The following is an 18,005-nucleotide window of genomic DNA, read 5'->3' as shown; positions in this document are numbered from 1 at the left end:
GCACAACAGTACAAGACAAGAAATACATCCAGAATTGAATCTAACTCTTCTCATGTATCAAACTGCTCCTTGAAAGAGTGATGAAGCTTTTTCCAAAAGTCTAACAAAACATTCAAGGAACATCCTAGACCAAATAATATTACAATGTTTATTTATATTAATAAACAATTCTCAATTTTTAAACCAATAGTTATCAATTCAATTTTACTACATCTAAGGACATCTGCACTGGTTCAAGCACGGCAGAGTAAGAACAAGGCAAGCATATCATACAGTATTAGAATAATTACATTTGGAGGAGACCTCTGGAAGTGTCTGGTCCAAAATCCTACACAAAGAATGCCCGACTTCTGAGCTAGATCAGGTTTTCCATTCGAGGATGAAGGTCACACAGCAACTCTGGGAAATCTTTCCTAGTGCTTTACTCCAGCTTATTAATCCTTATACTCAACAGGAATATTTCTTGCTGTGCATTATATATGTTATCTCATGTCCATCCACTGTGGACCTCTGAGAAAAATTTTGAATGGCTGTGCAGTGTTTAGCTGCCTTGCTGGGGTTAAACCACAACAGCATCAACCTTCTATTAAAGCACATGGTGGCTAAGCATCCTCTTAGATCCCACAGACAATACTGGTCAAAGTGTTTCCTCAGGGTTTCCTGAACACAGACCGTAACTTTTCAGCAGACTTCTCAGATGCACCTCTTAAAACTTTCTAATTAAAGTTTTTAAGACCTGTCTGTTTACAGCAGCCACTGAGCATCCACTCCAGCTGCTGCTGGAGTAAAATGGGGACTCCTTTGTCATCTTTAAACATTATCTACATATTCAGATAATTTCTAAATATTCCTATCTATCTTTTTTTTTTTTTTTTTTTTTACAGTCAGTTCTACTGTTTTCATTCATTGATTAACACTGTTTACATTTATTTTGGTTTCTAGTATATGTAAGAAGAATGGTTCATATTTAACCTAATCAAATGTTTACCCATGTATTGTTTCGCTTAACATTTTACTGTTTTCTAGCTTCTGAATTATATTAATTCCTATAACCATTTTTTTTTCTTCCATTCGTTTATAGATATATAAATCTATATCTATCTACAAATTTTCACCCTTCTGTAGCTTACTTGCATTTTTATGTCAGCACAGGGTAAATAATAACCAGTGTGGCCTTTCAACTGTCATTTCCTGAGCATCAAAGTAAAATGCACTTATAGTTTTAATTTTTCATTTTATCTGTGTCTTGCTTTTTATATTTCAAAAACAAATAGAAGTAAAATAGACAGTGCTTGCCTCCTTCTGTCCAATAGGTCATACAATAGGTCTGGAATAAATGCATCCACATTGAACTTCACTAATACATTATTCCTTCTGCTATATATTAAAATACTTTTATGACAATCAGCTGCCTCTGTCTTTGGTTGAAATATTTCTGAAATACTCCAGTTCACACCTACACATGGAGTTGTTCCTAGTACACATAATCAAATTGGATTCTGCTCCACCTTCCAAGAGAGTAAATAGTGAACTCAATATCCTGGTGACTCTGTAGGTGCACCTCTGTTTATAGTTCCCATTATTAGCTATTGAAGATGTTCAGTGGAACAAGTTATGTTTTCATTTCAGTTTTGTCAACAACATTACTCATGTCTGTGATACAGGAGGTCATAAATGCAGCAGACAGACAAAACTTCCTCTTTGCTTCAGGTTCTGACTTGTTTCTACCCCTTGATATGGAAGGTTCAGTTAATAAGATGAAAAAAAAAGAACAAAAATTTACGTTGTCTATTTAATTTATTATTTCAGAAGGAGGTATACCACCACCATTCCTGAGGGAGCTCACTTTGCATTTAATGCACTAAAATTACGAAACATAGCATTATAAACATTATCCATCACAAGAACCAATGGCTGCTTCCATTTGGTGACATATGAATTAAAGGAACTGCAGAAAAGTTTTCTCAGATCCTTTGAAAGCACCACACAAGCACCACCTAGTCCCTATATGTACTACAAATTATAATAATTTGGGTTATTTGTTTAAGGCTTAATGCTATTGCTACCAAACTTTGTTACAGGCACTTGTTTTATGCTTTTTTTTTTTTGATTAAGCCCTCAGCTGATGGGCATGGGACACAGAGCCCATCAGTCAGTGGAAAGTTCCATACTGAATGCACACAGGTGGTCATTAAAACTCAAACATCCATGTCCTTTCTTGTTAAAAAAAATGTTCCTAACCACTAAAAGGAGAACTTAACAAATTATTAAATTTATAATAATTATATAATTCTGTATGCAGATAACATTCCTCCAAGTTCCCAGGAGTGAAAACACAGCTTTCCAGAATTTATATCAGCAGGACCATAATATTTTGGTTATTTTAATTTGTGTCCCATGACGCTACAAACACCAGCTGTTTTATATGCCTTGGTTCCTAGTTCACTGGGATATGTTTTTTGGCCAGTGCTGTGAATGAAATCAGGCTTGCAAAAATTCTCCTCGCTCCTAAAATTAAGTGTTGTCTTATAGGCTCCTGAATGTATGAAAATGGTCTGGGAGGAGCTGAGAAATGGATGGAGAGTTACAGACAGAGGTCCCAAACATAAATCTCTGCTTTGGACCCCCTTATATCATGAAACCTGGCTACTGGGTGTTTCCTGAATGTTTTTGAAGCAGCCACCAGCATTATATCAGTTTTCAGCATCCTACTACTCTCCTTGGTCTCTGGTCAGCTCCCAAACCCATTCCTTGTATCTGAAGTGTTCCAGAATTTAAAGAAAACCTAGTTCAGTTTCCCACAAGTAGGCAGATATTCTAAAGAACTGCAGACAAATATGTTAGTTCTTAGCTGCAGCAGGTCAAGTTTTACAAGTTCAGTTCAATCTCTAAGAGATGAGATACTCCTCAGAAATGTGCTCTCCTTGTTTCACCCATCAGGACTCTTTCCACTTTCTCCTCAAAAGCTTCTTTGGTCTTTTTGTCTTCATTCTCTGCAGACCTGGGAGTTCACTGCCTTATTTTTTTTTCCCACTTAACAGAAAACTGCAAACGACTAATAATTCTGCATACAAAAGAGGCTGTTTTCCTTAAACCTTTCCTCAACTTAGTGACTTCGACACCTGGGTAGGAAGACTGAGCCAGGTATATCTGCAAGGACATATTTTTCTCACCTTCTTTCCAAACCAAACCAAACCAAACCAAACCAAACCAAACCAAACCACACCAAACCAAACCCAACCAAACCAAACCATACCAAAGAAACAAACACACAAACAAACAATATATATATCTGTGGCTATGTTTTTTTGTGAGCCTGTGCTAATGATGTTTTATTCTGCTCTGCAACTTCAACTGAATTCAGCAGAAAGGTGCAGCTCATGAAGCTAACAAATATGAAGAATTTTAATGATATGGATTATTGAACTGAATAAGAGACCCAAATTAAGGTCCTCAATGTACTGTGGGATCAATCATGTCAACAGATACTGAACAATCCAGGTGACAGATCTAGAAATAAATCAGACTTCATGGTTCCTCTAAACATATAAGCCTATTTTAAATTTCATTAGAGTGTATTCCTTTTAGATGAAAGACTAGTTAGACATGAGTTTGTTTAGGCCATCATTTATTTATTTGGGTCTTATTTAAGTGCTTTATCTCCTGATGAGTTAAAGTGGTTCTTTACTGAACAGTCAGACCTAACAATAAGCTTTATTTTGGTATTGATTGGGAATCTATTCGCACAGATAATCCTTTTTATCTTCTCATTCACAACCATGCTGCTGGGATCTTGTTCTGAGAGACAAATGAATTGCATCTAATATTCCATTTTGGGAAGGTGGGTGCTTAGAGGATGTAATGAAATTTTCTCTCCTGTTTTCTCTGTACTTCTGCATGAGAAACATCGTTGACACTCTGAAATCTCCACCTGTTTTTGCAAAATATTTACAAAATGTTTACCTGCATGAAAGTATGCTTGGCTCAATGGTCCATTGGTCTAGTGGAAGATGTCCCTGCCCATGGCAGGGGATATAGGACTAGATGATCTTTAAGGTCCCTTCCAAACCAAACCAATCTATGATTCTGTGATATACATTATTTAGGAAAAAAAAAAATGTTGTTCAGCAAATGAAGCACTGAAACAGACCACCCCCCCAGCACCCCTTGCCCCTCCAAATTGGCTGGTACCTCATACTTACAGGACTAACAGAACCCGCATGACAATGTTGATTGCACTTTTTTATTCTGTTTTAGTGATTAAATACATCAGCCACACTGTCAAAGCATTAAGCCCAGATTAATCATTCTCGGAACCCCAGGAGTAATATATAGATAATTTATTTAAACCGTAAGTAGGAAGACCAGTTTGGGATTTGTTCTAGTCCTCATGGGGTTTCAAGTCTTTTTGGGTAGTTCATCTCACCCCAAATCTTCTTCTTCCCTGGGCATCAGTTACAGAGATTTGCTGGAACAAATTCTGGTCTCTTTTATAGCAGCTTGTTGCTTCTTTATCCCCCTGACTTTTAGCCTGTCAGTCCCAGCTCCTGTATGTCTATTTACTCCCAAGTCATGAAGATTTTTATCAAAGGGGTAACCTCCCACTCTCTAAGGAAGTCTATTTTGATTGAGAGTTGGTCAACACTAAAAATCTACTATTGATATTATTTTCTAGCAGCTTTTTAAAAAACAAACAAACAAACAAACAAACTTGAAATATTTTGAACTGGGAAAGAAAAGGCAGAAGAGAACGTTCAGGTACCATCTAAAATTACAATATTGAAAATAATCATTCAAATAGAAAAGTAGATGATGCAGGAAAAATTCATACAGACATTTGCAAAAAGGTCTGAGCTGGCTTTTTCTGCCCTCCAGGTCACTAAGATATAACCAATCTCCAAGCTGTTAAAAAAATATTATCATGGCGCAATACTCAAACTGATAGACTCCCAATAGGATTTATAAGCTCTAGTCCATTGTTCCATTAATGCAAATGCAGGCTCAGCATCTGATTGAGGTCCAGGCAGCTATGATCACAGGAAGCTTGAAGTTCAGGGTTTTTTGAAATAAATCTTGTAAAGATACTATAAGGCAGAGGGGAGAAACTCATACTGATTTACATAGAAATTGTACAGAAAAAAAAAAAAAAAAGTTGCATTAGGAATTTTTTACTGCTCGCTGTCTTTAAACCTTACTTCTTAACCCTCACTTGCATAAGGATTAATAAATAAAGTAATAATCAGAAGTGCTTTTCCTTGTCAGTGTAGAATTAAACTACAACAAGGAGGAAGAAGTGTTTGTCTCTGTCTAGGAGGGTTACAGAAGAACAAACAGCTCCAGTTTACATTCCTGCCTCTGAGCAAAGTCTTTGCCTGGGGGGATAATCTTTGTTTTGGATGAAATAAGCAGAATCTGAACTGTAAAAGACAAAGTAAGCCAGGAGGAAATTTCGAGCAGATTCTCCAGATGAGTGAGATCATAACAAATCTGGAGCCACTAAGGACTTCTTTGTTGTCATTATTCCACACACCCTGGCATTTTCCCAAAAAAAAATGCTCTGCCTGGTAGAGTTTGTATTTTGTTTTCCGTTGCTGTTTTGCTGTGTGTTTTATAAAAAGAAATAAATAACCAGTGAGTTACTGAGGCTTCCTATTTGAGAGGTGACAATGGCACGTGACTAAGTTTTAATATTTGCATTCAGGATTTATGAGGCTATCTTTGTACAATGGAAGTAAATCTTCCATATCACAAAACAGCTGTGCCTCTCCAGTTTATTCGGAAGCAAGAACTATTGTGCACACAGATAGGTAGAAGTATCTATATAGGCAGATGGCTACATTGAACAGTTCTGCATGTGGTTAGCTATACACCCCGCGTCATGCAAGAATCTGTTCCAGTGAAAAGTGAACAAAAAATTACAACATTGGAAATAGAAATGAGAACCTGGATATTATGTTTTCCTCGTCATAGTACAAGCTGGTTTCTTGTATTATATGCTCTCTATTCTTATAATACTCACCTCGAATTTTGCTTCAGTGCTAAGCCTCATGCTGCGCAGGCACTCCAAATTGATCCTGTGGTTAAAAATGCTTCCTGTGGCACATTTTATTCCGAAAATCTTTGATATCATCACTAGACAAATGTCTGCATAGTCATTTACCTGGTAGAAGAAAATGATGTGTCACATTCTTGAAAATATACACCAGAACTGTAGGAGACTGAGTTATTCAATTTCTATAGTTCTGACATGTATTTTTAAAGGTGTAGCTTAGGTAGCTTCAATTTTTTACATGCTGCTTTCTTCTGGTGTGATTTTAGGAGTCTAAATGCACTTCTGTGGCATGGAGGAGCTTCAGTTGCCAGTCTGAAAAGATTAACATCTCTAGACAGGAAGGCATGTAGACATTTTTGTTGCAATTCCAAATTCCTATTGCAGTTGTTCCTATACTGATGGAGATACTATCTGTATATTAGATAGGAGAAATGGGGATAATTAATTTCCCTTTTAGCCTTTAAATCAATCCTATCCAGAGTATGAAACAAGTAGAGATTATCAGACCTTGAATGATTTTCATTTCAAATAAATTTAGATGAAATAAATCATTTTTAGTATCTGAAAACAAATTATTTGATAATTCTACATTTAAAAGGAATCATAATAGAAATATAAATAATGCCCCTATGAATAGCAGATGGTTTTAGCATGATGGATGTCATCAAAATAAATGATAGGAACACTTCTGCGAACAAATAGTCATTAATTAAATCTTTATTACAATATGGGTCTGCAGAAAAATATATTACACATGTCTGATATGTTAAAAGTGTTTTTCCTCTCAATTAATACTGTATTAAATACTAATCTTATTTTTTATTTTAGAGTGTAGCTAACTTAGAAAAATAATCTCCTGAATGTAGATCATTTCTTCATTAGCCTCTGGAGAAAATTATTCTCTCCCTGGGGATAAGTAATCTATATTCCTTCCGTTCTTCTGTAACTAGATTGCGTTTGCAAATACAATTGCATTAATAAGACTCCCACTTTCTCAGAGACTTAGATAAGTTTAAATATAACATTTTGATAGTGCTCTTATGATGAATGTATCTATTGCTACAGGCTCTCCAAGACCCATTTTTTCAGAGCTATCTACATATAGTTATTCAGGAAAAATGTGTTTACTATGTCCTGGGAGAGTTCAATGCATAATGACTGCCATTCTCTGTTCAAATTAGGTAAATAACTGTGTAAAGCAAATTAGAACTGGAGATAGACATTTCTGTAAGCAATGTTTTCCTGTGCTTACACAATAATAATTGCATGTGTAACTCAGAGTTGTCATTATACTTACATTGCATGTGCAACTGCATGGGTCCTCATAATAACTGATGGAACAAAAGCCTATTGTGCTCGAGTGTTTTGATCCATCAGGTTAAGAATGGTCCACCACACTATTGCTTCTCCCACTTGTTGACCATGTGCTCTGAAGGCTTTTGTCCCAAAAGATCACGTGGTATATCAAATATTTAACAACAGCAGCAAAATATACCAGGAAATAGGAGTGAATCTGTAAAAAGACTTTCCAGAGGTAGAAATGGTGTCCCAGGGAGTGTTCGGTGTGATGAGAGCCACCAGAAAGAACAAAATTTGAAAAATAGGAAAAGGAAGGCTTAGAGTCATGGTTTTTTTTTTTGTTGTAAGCTCATGGTGCGTATTATGGGGTTCAATTTTCTGCTTCCTTTGTACAGTGGAAATGAGCTACCAAGAGACCAAAGTAGAGCAAAGGGAAAAAAGAATATGTAAAATTATATGTGACCAATTTAGGGAGTGACTCCAATAGGGTCAATTTGCATTTCTTTTGAGATGATGTTTGTCAAAGCAAAGAAAAGGAAGTCAAGACAGACTGAGATCTTTATTGGCTCATTTCTCCTACAGTAACTGCCTTTGTACTAGTTCTCAGGCTAAACTCATGAGCAAAGTCATGTAACCTCTTTGAATTTTATGGCAAAGCACTGTATCCTAAATCTGAGGAGGCTCTGGATTTACCCAGATTCTTCTTAAATCTCGAATGAAAGGGGCATATTTATACATTCAGCATACAAAACCGCAACTTAATTCAAAAACTTGCTGTCATTGAGATTTCAATGCACAGCACTGTTAAGCATCTTCAACAGGAAACTTTGATCTTCCTTTTTTCCCTCTCGTTTTTAGTAAAATATATCTTAACTGACTAGGTAGGGAGCCAGGAACACACCTCTTCATTCCCATAAACCTAATGAAGTTTTAAAAACGGGGAATATGCACTTTCTTTGCAATTGCTACAAAATTGCTGTGCAGCTGGCTATTAAGTAAGATCTTGAGGAATTTAGTGGAAAAATTAAGTAGCTTTTCTGGATTTTATATATTCATTATTTTCACTAGGAATGGAGAAGATGGTATAGGAAAAGCACTTCAAGCATCAGAAAGAAGGTGGTAATTAAAAGATTTAAAAGGATAGGATAAAAAATTCAAAGTGATCTCGAGAAATTAACATGTGAGACTGAGACTGATAGAGTGAGTCTCTTAAAGCAAAATTAAAACGTGTTCTTCTACAGAAAATGCAACCCAACACAGAAGTTTAGCATTGAAGAAAATGGGAAAAGCAGTATGACAGGAGGGAAAGAGCTGGCACATGATGAAGCATGAGGTATTAGTGTCCTTATATTTGTGAGAAAATATAGAAAATGTTTGCATTAGTCAAGTATCACATGTGGAACACATGAAGAAATAACTGGCTGTGTGAAGCTGAATGTGAAATGTGACCTCTTTACCAAAATGGGATTATGGAGGTGCAGATTTTCCCAGTTTGTTCCAGGTATTTCGCCAGTGTCAGAAGGATTAAGGAGGTCATAGAGGAACAGAAATTTGAAAGAATCTACCTCAGAAGATGTGCATATTCTACGACATGGTTTGTTCTTCACCATCGACATGGCCTCAAGTACTCTGATAGCTCTTCCAACTGGTTTATTATGCTCTCTGTACAGCATTGAGAGCTTTCATCCAGCATTTAAGCAACAGAAGCAGAGGTCAGGTGGAGAACGTGGGCATATCCATATTGTTCACCACAGGATCAAGTAGCTACAACAATGCATGTGTCAACCCACCAGTAGGAGAAGAAGGGCTGGTCTGTGGCCTTTTGGAAGGACTCAGCCCACATGAATGTATGGATTGGACCGACTACACCCCAAGGTGTTAAGAGCAATGACTGACATCATTGTTGTAAGGTTATAGTCCATAATCTTTGTAAAGTCATGGAGATCGGAGGCATCCCTCACAGTTAGAAGAGGGCAAAAGTCATACTTAGCTATAAAAAGAAAACAAGAGAGGACATAAGAAACAGACCCTATAGTCTTACTTCAGTCCCTGAGAAAGTAATGGCCTGAGTCCCCCTGGAAATTATTCCATGCCAAATGAAGAAGGTGACTGGGAAAAAACAACATGGATTTACCAGGGAAAATCAAGTCAGATTAAACTGATCACCTTCTATAAGAAAATAACATTATTTGTTGACACGATGAGAGTGATGCTGGTGTTTACCTGGATTTCAGCATAGTGTTTCCCACAGCTTTCTCCTGGACAAAGTGGCAAGATACAGATTGGATTGGTGGTCTGTGAGATGGTTCAGAGGGTGGTCATCTACGGTTTTTACTCAGGCTGGCGGATAGTCACTAGTGGGATCTTGCAAGGACAGATCCTGGATCCCATGCTGTTCAACATTTGCATACTGACCTGGATGATGGGGTTAAAAGCTCCCTCATCAAGTCTGCTGATGACACTAAAGTGAGCAGGAAGGTGGACATGTCAGGAGGGAGAAACAACTGGACAGGGACCTGGACAGATTGGAAGACTGAGCTAGCAAAAATTGTATGAAGTTTAACGAAGAGTCCCCAACACTAGAGGTTTTCAATATGCAGTTGGACAGGGTGTTGGATGATTTCATATAGGCCCTCTTTCCCATGAAAAGTTGGACCAGGTAATCATTCAAGATGCCTTCCATCCTAGGCTATTCTATGAATAGATGAATTAATATCTGTGCTAAACTATTTTTTCTTTCACTCACTCCATATCCAGAGTGAGATCTGGGAGCAGGATGACCCATATGCTTTTGTGATTTATTTTTTTTTCTCCTCAGTGTGTCTGTTTCTATGTATTTCTGATTGAGAAGACAGGTTGTGTGTGTATGTGTCACATATAAATTAAATTTGCTATGATCCTTTATACATCAAGCTATCTGTCTCACAACTAAGTTCCCATCCTGCTGTTGTCAGTTTTTCTCCTAATATCCATAGCAACAACATTGTCTTGTCAATCAAGTATTTCACAAGTTTTGAGGCCTGAAAGGACTATTAAACCATCCTCTCTGGCTTTGTGAAGAATATAAGCCCAAGAAATTTGTCCTGTTTCTCCTGTGATTAATCTAAAACATGTATTTATGAAACATGCCTTCCAGAAAAAAAACACTTTTCTATGGCCTGTAAATCTTAAAACAATGGAGAATTCACCAAGACCATTGGTATTTTTAGTCTATGTTAATTGCTTTTGTATATTTAAGATTTTGTGTCTTGTTTCTAATTTGACTTTATAGATTTCTTGCTTCTGGGCTCTGTTTCTTGTTATGTCTTTCTCCACTAAATTAAAGATCCCTTTACTACCTGGTATTTCTCCCTGTAGAGATATTTAGACTGTAATAGAGTCACCTCTCGATTGTCCTTTTTTAAAACAAACAGCTTGAGTTCTTTATGCCTGATTAAATAAGTCTTTCAACAAAAAAACCCCAAAAACTAACAACTGAAAAGCGAAAAAAAATCTTCCTCTGCCTTCCTCAAACATCAAAAAAAATTACATAGCTACTCAAAAGGGAGTACTTATAACAAAATGTAATAATCTATACAACAGTAACTAGTTAGACTCCAAATATATCCCAATACGGGTGATTCTTTAGAAGATAGCTGAGAGGAGAGATATGAAATAAAGATGAAAATTTTGAATATAGATTTCTGATAATTAAAGAGACATTGAACAGTCTCTGTTCAGAGAAAAGGATGTAATAATTGCTTAAAGAGTTGGTATAGAAAGGCCCAAACATCTCTTATAGTCAAGTAGGCACCATAAACAGAACAAAGTATACTGTGCAAAACTAGGGAGACTTCACCAACGAGGGCTTGAATGTACCATTAAAAGAAATATCATAACTAAACAACCATTTTGAGATTAGAAGTAATTGTCAACAAAGGTAGTGGAATTTTCATCAAAGGAGTTATTCCAACCTTATTGTAAACTTTCAAGATAATAGAGTGTGTTAGAGAACTACAGGGAATGATTGGAAAACATATAAGGTCATTTTTGAAGCCAAAAATCCATTCTTAGCTATTTTAGGCCACATGAAGCCATCTTCCTTCATTTGCATGTAAATAGAGTATTGATATTGTAACACCTAATGAGCATCAGGAAGCCACGTTAAAAGTCGGTGTTCCCGGTGATCTGAAATAATAATAATAATAATTATTATTATTATTTTAATTAAAACTGAGCAAATCATCATCAAACATGGACAATCAGATTTGGGGGAAACTGCAGTACCATCTTCCCATTGTAGATTTGGCATATTAGGTTGAAGTGTCACAGCAGTGGTAACTGCCTTACCACTGGGCTTTACACCACCATTAGTAGTAAATCAGTGGAAATCAATCAATCAGTGAAGATCATCAGGGCAATTCTAGATCTGCAGTGGTATAAAACAAAGGTGTGTCCCTGAATGATAGTGAAGGGGATATTGCTGGTCAGAATTCCTGCTTTGTTGTGAACAGAGGAAACACACCTCCTGCTTTGACGATGAGATTCTCCAAGCTGCCACCCAACCTGAAGTCCTATCAACTAGGTCACAAACTCAAAGACTTATCACTTAGTTTCTCTCCACCCTGAGCATGTAACTGGCCAATCTGGTTTGTGATCCAGCAGGTATCTAGTGCAGGATACCCTCCAACAGATGAAGATAGGGAGAGTTGAGACAGGAATGGACCATCTATGGATATTAAGACTTAAAGAACATTGACAGTTGAGATTAAGCTGATCAGGATGTGAAATTCCAGGTTGCTAGAGACTCTACATTTCTGTGTGTGGACAACATTTCTTCGATTTGGTTTGGTTTGGTTTGGTTTGGTTTGGTTTGGTTTGGTTTGGTTTTACTAGGCTTTTTTAAATCCTTTAGAGTGATGTTAAAGTATTAAATGGTAAATGTCTTTATTTTAAATCAGGGCTTTGTTCAGTCTATTACCATCTATGATTACAATACTGCTAACCCTGGATGAATGACAGTTGATAAAAAGACAGCAGAAATACAAAACCAGAGCCATTTCTTTCATAACTTCAAATAGGATATGGCTTCCTGAATGTCTAATTGAGGTTTTACAGAACTGAAACCACCTGTGTTCATTGCTCAGCAAGTATATGCAGTAAGTAATAAGTACAGGTGAGCCCCAGCAGGAAGAAATTATAGAATATAAGAAATGAATGTTGGATGTTCTTGAAGTACGAGTAAAGATGGGTCTTCCACTATCATGCTTTAATCCATTTGAGACTTTAATCTAGTTGAGTCTGGCTTCAGAAATTGGGAAATTGGGAAATATATGTGTCCATCCAGGTCCTAGGCACTTCTGAAAGAACTTAAATATATATATATATATTTCTCATAGCATCTGTCCCTTTCAGCAGGGAAACAGTGTAATGGTCTCCTCCAGTGCATGCTTGAGCACTAATTTAGATAATGGACAGGATCAGTCTCCCATCACATTCTTGGATAAAGACAAGGTACTGCAAGGATAGGGACTGTTTTCCTATAAGTGGATAAATTTATATTTGGACAACTTAGGGTCAAATATTTATCTAGTTATGAATATCTTAGTTACCAGGAATGGAACAATTTATCAATTTATTTTGTTGTTACAGCCAGAGGATCCTACAATTTAAACAGGAATATTTTCTTATATATATATATGTATGTATATATATGAATCGCCTCAAAGGTTTGACTCAGCTAATTGTGGTGCACCTAAATAAATCGCTGTTTTTAATTGCAGTGTGCTGGGTGGTATTTACCTGTTTGGTTTTATTTTTGTGAGGCCATGAGAAACCACTGTAAAGCTGCTACAAAGAAGTATTACATTATATATGAAAAAGACAAAACAAATCAAAACAAAATGAAAAAACATGTTTCCACACTGTCCACCAGAAAGGAGTGATTTTTAATTTTTTTTTCTTTTTTCCCTGAGGAAATATGGGAAGACAGAGAGGGGTGTTCAGGAGGTGACTGCTGAACACAATTTACAGATTTATGTGTGAATTTACGGCACCAGTAAAGGATGTTCTGCTGTAACACACTGCAAGGTGAACTGGATAAGCTTTGGTGTGGGCTATGGTTAGTCTTACAGGTTTTGGCACAGGAGCAGTAAACCCCAGCAGAGTGAGACACAAACCACAAAAGGTTGCTTCTGCCTTCAGGTGTTCTCAGTTGATGTGAGTGAGTTCTCATATGGGAATAAGTGGTGTCCAAGCAGATGGAGTCTGAACTGTTCCCTAGAACCTACTTCGGGGGTTAAAATTGCAAATGGGACTTAATGTTGAAGTCACCTATGGTGTTTTAATAGAGAAATTTGGGGAATTCTACTCAATGAGGTTTTTTTGTTTGTTTTTTAATAGAAAATGCAGAATATCATGCTACTAGGCAAATAATTGCTTTTAATATTACGACACAGACATCTCAGACAATTCAGAGAGAAACACTTTCAAGGAGGGACTGATTCCCAAAGGTAAAGTGCTTAGGCTCTTTGGATCACTCTTGGACTCTGTCTTTCACAAGGAGGAAGAAGTGCACCAAAGTAAAACAAAAACAAACCCCTGAGAACTATGTGGGCGAGAACCAAGAAGGCATAAATATTGCTTAAAATACCATAAACTTTCATAACTAACAAGTAAGTCCTTTCCAACACCATGTGTGATTTTCAAAGATCATAGAGCAAGATGAGAAGATAAAGACCCCTATAACTATTTATTTTCTGTGTCAGGACTGAATTCACCACTAATTCACCATCTCTGCCTATATTTGATCAGCCGTTTTCAGCCACACTTCACTCTGAAGGAGATAACCACAACAGGCTTGGCTGGATGTTGTTTTAAAGACAACCTGAGCATTTCTGCTTTCTTTATTTATCCTGTAACTTAAAAACATTCATTAGTTCTTCTCCTCCTGCTGGTTATTTTTCAGATCTTTCATCTGTATCAACTCTATAACAGAAGAGGAAAGGGAAATTATTATTATTATTATTATTAACAATAATAATAATGTTTTTTGGTTTTGTTATTGAAAAATCATTTTGCTTAGAAGCAACTGTGGATGAATCAGAAAGAGACTAATCTAAAGTCAACATTACTTCTAACCTCAACAATTCTTTTATCTGAGGTGAAATAACTTGCCTGAAGACAAGAGGAAGAACATTGTAAAATGCCAGAAATTGGATGGTTTCTAGTGTTCCATACAGAGGGCAGGTTCTACCTCTCTGCCTTGTACACCTCAACCAAACACAAAATAAGTGACCCTGTGCATAGCCTGTAATCTTTTTATGTCTGACAGAACTCATTTCATGTTCTACATTCCTGAAATTTGTCATATTTGGCAAAAAAATTCTTTTCCTATTTAGGAAATACCAAGAAAACACACTGTGGGTACACATATGTTTGGGTTGTTAAGGAAAGGGAATATGACAAAATCTCCCTGAAACAAATTAAAACACTTTTTAAATTGTTGTTATTTTTAGGTAATTAATGAGTCTCAGTTGTCTGCAGCAGTAGTTATAGCAATTAGTTCAGCTTAGCACTAGTCTCTAATTTCATACATCAATAAATGTTAGATCAGGGCACAATCACCATGAAGCGTAGTCATTGTTTACAGCATATTCATCTTCATAAGTGTTTGACTATAAACAGAATATCTTTCCATGGAGGTTTGCTTAAAAATATCCATCAGAATGCCTTAGAAATGCTGGGAAATACTGGGGGGAGAAAAAGCAATAGATCTTCTACAAAATTGAAAACCAAAATATCAATGTAAGACATTCATCTTCCTCTACTACTTAAGTAATTACATGAAATAGAAACTTTAGGTTATAAGGTCTTGTACAAGCTGAGTGAGAAACTTTTTTGTCCCAAAGAAGCTTCTGTTTGAGGAGGGAAAGGTATAAAGGGCGGTTAAATGTGTGAAATGTGTTAAGACTGGGGAAGGAATGGAAGAAACAGGAGTTTCACAGGAACTTAGCAGTGAAGACAGGAATGAAAACCAGGTGATCACCTACAAACCATGAAGGGAAAGATAATTTGGTCCTCGATCTTACGGAAGGGTTGCGAATGAGGAAGGAAGAAACATCAGGGAACTGTTGCTTTGACTACCTAGCAGAAGACCTTGTGCTCTCTATGTCCTCTACTGTGATGAGATACTGACTCTACCAGTCTTCCCTGTGAAGGAACAGTGAACATAAATCCACTCTAGCATGGGAGAAACTCATATTGAAAGTAATGAATCACTATGCAAATACACTAGTCTCTGTAATGTGGTTTGCTCTTGGGTCCTCAATAGTGGTAGAACTAATAGAGCATACTCAAAGCTACTATGAGCATATATCATTTGGTGTGACTACTGCCACAGATTATGCTGGTAGTATTTATTTATTTTTATCATAGTTATGCTACCTGTATTAGAAACAAATTTTAAAATGTGTAGAGAGAATTCTGATATTTGTTTTTATGGGACAGGAAGAAAATCCAGTGTTTAAGCAGGTAATAAATAAAACTTAGAATATATTTCTTTTACTAGTTAATATAGCAGATCTGGGACACCACAAAACAGTTATGACTCCCACAGTTTTGCTGTTTCACATTGAAGACAGCAGTTAAGCTCTGTTTCACAATTTTTAATGTGCCTAAAAATGTGTAAGGTAAATTTGAGGTAATCAGACACCTATCTCCCTTTGAGTTCATCATTTAGGCAATCAAACACATTTGATGTTTCAATAGGTTCCTACTCCACATAGCTGTATTAAAAAATTTACTCATTAGCAGAAGAGGCACTAGAAAGAGGAAACAAAAAACACTTATGAACACACAGTTTCCTCTTTCTTTTCCCCAATGAGGAAAAAAATGTTGAGCTGACATTTGTGATAATGTATTATGGCAGGTGAATTAGGCAAAGAGTTAATTAAAATCCAAAAGTTAATTAATGAGATCCACTGCACATTAGAGATCATTACTCCATCTGAAAAGAGTAATTAGAGAGCAGTTTCTGGTGTGTTTTATTCTCCTGGGTGTTTTGCTGACATGCCACATAAGTCACTCAATGCTAAGCAAATAATCCACTGATCTCTGTATTTACTGTGATTATTACATAATTGTGCAAGTTAAGCTGTAGCAGAGAAATTCCTCTTTCTAACAGATTTCCTTCCAACTACCTACTCATCTGTCTCTTTATCTAGCTCCTTATGTCCCTTAATTAAGTCATTTGTGATAATAATAATTTCCAAAACTCATTTTAGGTGGTTGCTTTTACCTAGTAAACTAGTTGTTTCTAAATCACCAGAGATAATAAAGCATGACACTTGAGAAATCAGTCTTTTTGCACTGCTGGCGCTGTTTTCTGTGGCTATGGACAAAGTTGGGTCACACCCATTCCCAATTGGTTGTCAATTGAGACTATGAACTTTTACAATAAGACCTGTTTGGTGGTTGGTGTGTCAGTCAGGAGCCACAATATCCACTTACAGGGATAAGTCTGAGCAAATAGTTAGTACTCAGTGAATAATGCTTCTTGCCATTTTCTAAGGATATTTCCAGCCTTGAATCAGCATTGATTGCAAATGTTACTGCTGATAAATGCACTATGCGATGACATTTCTCTCTCTGGTTGCCCTAATTCATTCTAGATTTTGTCAGGGAAGCCTTTGAGAAAGTGTTTGTATTTGCCTTCACACACTGGCATAGCAAATGTGCGAGTGGGGACCCATAGCTCACTTTCAGACTCATTAGGTTTTGTCTGATTGTTATTTGTGCTGCCTCTATTCATAAACACCCTGGAAGAACATTGTTTGCTTCAGTTTAAACTTGACATTTCATATCTTGCCATTACCACCTGAGAGCACTGATCCTTTATGGGATCCCTTCATGAGCCTGCATTTCACAAATGCATTTTTCTACGTCCCTCCTCCACCTTCTTCCCCCATTCAGACTCTACACCTTTCCTCTTCTCAACTTTGCTCTCTCCTTCACCTCCAGCCTTTCCAAGCTGTTACCTTTCTAGAATTGTACTGGACTTCCAAATTCACCAGATGTTTTCCATCCAGCAGGATTCCAGGTCAGAGGCTGTTGGCAGCAGGACTTTCAAGTTGTTATTTCACATTTGCCTTCAGTAGTTAATCTCAGGGCTTCTGCTATGAATAAGGTAGGTGTTTCATGCAAGCCTCTTTTCTTAAAGATCTTTTCAGAAATCTAATTAAGAGTCAACAGAGACAGGACCTGTATGGTATCTTAAACTGACACCTGAAGTGAAGAAAAGTTAAAGTAAAAAAAAAATAAGAATCATATATGGGCCCTCTCTGCTTATATTGCAACAGTTTCTGTCCTCTTTTAGTTGTAGGAAAAGATTTTTGTCTCTCACAGAGGGGCTAATAGTTCAAAATGATTGCTGTCTCCTCTGTAGACCAATCATTTCCTAATTTTTTCAGAAATAGTTAACTCCCTATTAACTTTCCTATTGATGATACAGTGCTCTGAAGAGCAAATGTAAGCCTGCTGTCAGCTGGTGTGCTTCTTCTGTGGCTTTTCAAGGGTTTTGTAGACATAGTCCACAAGATGCCCCTCCATGCAGCCTTCATACCCAGAAATCCACTGTCTATTATTTAAAAACGTTTCCTGTGTGCTGCACATATAC

Source organism: Nesoenas mayeri (genome assembly GCF_963082525.1).
Source record: "Nesoenas mayeri genome assembly, chromosome: 2".
Lineage (NCBI taxonomy): Eukaryota > Metazoa > Chordata > Aves > Columbiformes > Columbidae > Nesoenas > Nesoenas mayeri.
The sequence above is the reverse complement of the archived record's forward strand: the minus strand, read 5'-3'. Positions refer to the sequence as shown.